Here is a 4,264-nt window from a genome sequence, read left to right on the forward strand (position 1 = left end):
TCCAGACATCATGAAGGTTAAGGCATCAAATAAAGATAGCCACATCCATAAATGTTGATGGTAATTCATTTCCATTTGTGGGAGCTTTGATCAAGCAATAAGCAATAATTTCCTTGTGTATTTTTCCTTTTAAAACTTTTCTCAAGGTATTAGACATAAGTCATTTCCATAGTTGAGATATAATTATCCTATCTCCATAATATTGATGGTAATTCTTTTCCATCTATGGGAGCTAGTGGCATATTTGTTTATCCGTATCCAAGTTTGAGCCCTTATAATGATGATGCAAAGTTCTCATACTTATGGGTGACTAGTTGAGTATTCTCCTTAAAATGACAAAATGTCTTTTCCATAAAAAATGAATCAAGAGAATATGACTTAAGGCTTCGAGCTCCACAACTTATCGTAAAAGTCTTATTAGGTGACCAAGGGTATTTTGGTCACTTAAATTAGACTGTGTGATTATACAATTTCAAAGGATTTAGTCAATCAAAATTGCTTTTGATGAATTTAAATCGGAAGGTTTTAATTGGAAATCTAGGCTAAACCTAATCTAAGGGTTAGAATTGGATTCAAAAGTTATTTCTAAAGGACCATGCAATGCTATCACTAAATTAACAAAATAAGCCCCTACGGACAAAGTGGTCATTTTACATGGAATATCAATTAAGAGCCAAGAGAATAAGTTCTAATTAAATTCTAACAAGAGACTAAAAAATTTGATTAAGTCCTAAAGTTAATTTCAACCTAATGTTTAGAAATTAACTAAATTCTAAAAATCACTTAAACTAATTAAATCCTAAATTTGATCTAATTAAAACTAAACTAAATTTTTTAAATTCTAATTTAAACCTAATAATCTAATTAAAATTCTAAAAATTCAATTAGCATAAGTAAGCAAAATTAATAACAATAATCCAAACTAAGTCTAAAAAAGAATTAGAAAGTATTTAACTAAAGAGCAGTGTGGTGCAATTCTGGAATCTGTGTGTAATTAGAAAATGGTTTCAGGCCAAAAATTTCTTCCTTGTTGGCCCAAATCCATACCAGATGCAGGGGTGTACGGGTCTTGGAGGAGGTGTATACCGAATTGGGCCCAGATGAGGGCCCAACAAAATCAACCCACAAGCCAAGGAAACAGCCACATGGAATGGTAAATGAATATTCCCCTAGGTACTAGTGGTCACGCGTCTGTTCCCAAGACCAAATTCACGTGGCTCAAAAAGACGTATTCAGCATAACAAGATGCGCAGGCAGAAACAAACGCCAATAAACTTCCAATCTTATGACCATTCGCCTCCCTCCACTCATTTTTCTCTCTCTCGTTACCGTCTCCGCCGCGTCGGAGGCTTCCTCGGCGGCAGAGCCACCACGAAATTACAAATTGAAACCAGATTCCTAATTTATTCCACATCTTGAACTCAAATATACCCATGAAAAGCTCTAACCCTAACTCTAAACGGTTCAATCGGAGATTTTAAGTCAAGAACCCTAAATTCTCTAAGTTCAATTAAATGGGGTCGAAGTGAGGATCCTCACGTAGGCCATGGGGTTATCAATGATAAAGATTTGTATTATGCAATGGTGATTGACTCGTGGCAAACAGAGGAGGAATTTTACCTGGTAATCACTCCGGTGAACTTTGATCGGAGAAGACGACGTGCAAGAAGATTCTTGAGCCACCAGGTAATATTCACGAAATGATTCCTCTTTGATGATCATTGCTTCATCTGTTTTCTACCCTTTCTTCTGATTCAGATCGTGTGAAATAAAGTGGTTTAGTTTACTCTTCTTGAAGCTTCAAGGTGAAGCTTCAATGGAGTTTTTGAATCGAACTTTGAGTGAGAGAGGGAGAAAGGGAAAATTCTGGTTTGCAACTGTGATCCAAGAAAAAAAGCGATGCCAATTGCGCTATGATAACGGGTTTTATATAGCCCAGATTCTGTTATGGAATTCGCATGAATTTCTAATGAAATTCAACTGTAAATTAATTTCAGTTAGAAATACACTTAGTTAGTTATCACCCAAATTCACTTTGAAATTTAAACCAAATGCAACTGCGATTAAAGAGTTAGTTTGTTGTAAAATTGAGTGTCATTTAAAAAATGAATTTGAAGTTGAACTTGGAGTTATTTTGACTGGTGTTAGTTGCACTCTTATTACTTATTCCTATTCTCTTAATCGACCTTGCCAATGTTTCTGCAAGAAAACCAAACCCAGGGTATTGAGCCAGTTTTAGTACGAATCTAGATTGAGGTTGTTCACACTTCACCTTGGAAATAAGCTTCAGAAATTGGATCTGCTAAGTTGCTAACAACTTTCCATCATCTCAAATATTTTACAGGTCATGTGTTGATATTCTAACCTTTGGAAGATGGTGCAGGTTTGCCAATTGGCTTTGAGGTATGCACATTGCTTTGTTAACTTGAAAATAAAAATGGATTTATGCACGACCATTTATCCTATTGCAAATGCCAGGTTTGATATGAATGATGATTTGATGTGGTTGCAGTTGGATATGATTGCTTGATTGTCATGGTCGTATTGCTGGCTAGTGTGCTTTACTGAATTGCCTTTAGTGCAGGTTCTCAAAATAGGAAATGCCCTGTTTTTTTGTTGCAATCTGGTTCGGTCTGCATTGGTCCTGGAAAGGTTTCTGGTCTGCATTGGTCTTGGAAAGGTTTATAACTTTGCATTCACATCATTCTGAAGGGTTTTGTGATTCTTGTTAATGTAGATCAAATTGGATTCTTCCATTTCCTTGCAGACCTTTGGCTAGTGTTTTATGTGTTCCATTATGCATTGCCTTGAGTCCCTTTTGCAGGTTACATGTACACGAAACATGATGGTTGCACAAGGGTTTGCAACATGATGATCAAGGTTGAAATTTGGAGTATTAAGCACCCATGGCAAGGATTCAAGGATCAAGGATTAACACTCGACCTTAGCATTAGAAATAGAAATAGGACTTAGGGTTTTTAGGATGAAAAGGGTTTGAGTTGACTTTGGTCAAAATTGACCAAAAAGTTAACTATTGACCAAAATCAACATTTGGTCAACATGTAATTTTTGCATTTTTGTATGTAGTGAAACATTTTATTATGGAACTTGATGTATATGAATGCGATTGACACTTTTTTTTATGCTTGTAATGATTTTGTATGAACATGATTTGAAATTGACCAAAATGAACTATGAACATGACTTTGGATGAACATGAATGACTTGAATAACCATGAATCAATTTGACTTGAATGGATAATAGTGAACATGAACCCAAGATCCCTAGGCCAACACTAAGCATTGAATGTCCTGAAGTGGATTAGGATGGGCTTAACCAGATAAAACCAAGCAAATTAAGGGCTAGGAATTTGAAAGGTAAAAATGAAATGCCATGAGATATAAGTAAAGGATGGTAGTTCATAGGGCCAAAGACTTGGGCTAGGACCAATGGCCTTAGGCACGAATGAATAGAGCCAAACCAAAACTCCACATGAATGAACCAAAATCAAGAGGTTATTAGGGATTTGGTCAAGTTAGAGTGTCAAACATCCAATGGGTGAAGAATTGGGCGAAACTAGGGTTTGAAGACCAATTAGATGGAAAGCCAAGCCAGAAGGTACCTTAGGGCCATATCCTCCTGAACTAGGGTTACATTAGGCATTCCCTTCAACCAAGGTCTTTGAATCAATCATGATACTTGAATAGTGTAAGATGTAACAACCCAATTTTTAGTAATTATTATATTATTATTATTATATTTTATTTTTATTTATTTGGAGTGTTAATTAATTAATTGGTTATTAAGTGGTATGATAATCGATTATATTAATTGATTTAGTGTGTTAATTAATTATTTAGTTGATAGGAGATATAATTAAATAATTGAATTAATTAACTTGGTATACATATTGAGTGGTTTAATGAATTGAATTAAATAGAGACATTTAAATATTAGATCTTATTGGGCTTATTAATTAAATTAGATGTATTATGCTTTAAGCCCAAATAGAATATTAATATAAATAGTAAGAGGAAAGGGAGAATAGGATTCATTTGATCATTTGACAAAAATAGAGAAAGAGAAGAGGAAAAGTAAGGAGAAGAGGGGAAGAACAAAAGAGAAGCTAGGATTTCCATCAAATTGAAGAGGTAAGGGGGGAATCCTTATTATTATGGGTTAGTATGATCGGGTCAATGGGTAGAAACTTGTTTAGGTTAAAATCCCTAATTTTGTATGGTTGTTTGGAATTGTTAAGTTTGA

General features: G+C 34.7%; 1 long non-coding RNA gene across 2 annotated transcripts; it reads left to right on the forward strand.

The window, feature by feature from the left end:
- The first annotated feature begins 1,099 nt into the window (after positions 1-1,099).
- LOC127074584 (uncharacterized) lies at positions 1,100-3,141 on the forward strand. 2 transcript variants are annotated; one of them, XR_007786066.1, is made up of 3 exons: positions 1,182-1,686; positions 2,345-2,680; positions 2,825-3,141. It is a non-coding gene; the product is annotated as an uncharacterized LOC127074584 (long non-coding RNA). The 2 variants fall into 2 exon arrangements; XR_007786065.1 differs by having other exon boundaries at positions 1,100-1,686; positions 2,345-3,141.
- Positions 3,142-4,264: the final 1,123 nt, after the last annotated feature.

Source organism: Lathyrus oleraceus, chromosome 4, assembly GCF_024323335.1.
Source record: "Lathyrus oleraceus cultivar Zhongwan6 chromosome 4, CAAS_Psat_ZW6_1.0, whole genome shotgun sequence".
Lineage (NCBI taxonomy): Eukaryota > Viridiplantae > Streptophyta > Magnoliopsida > Fabales > Fabaceae > Lathyrus > Lathyrus oleraceus.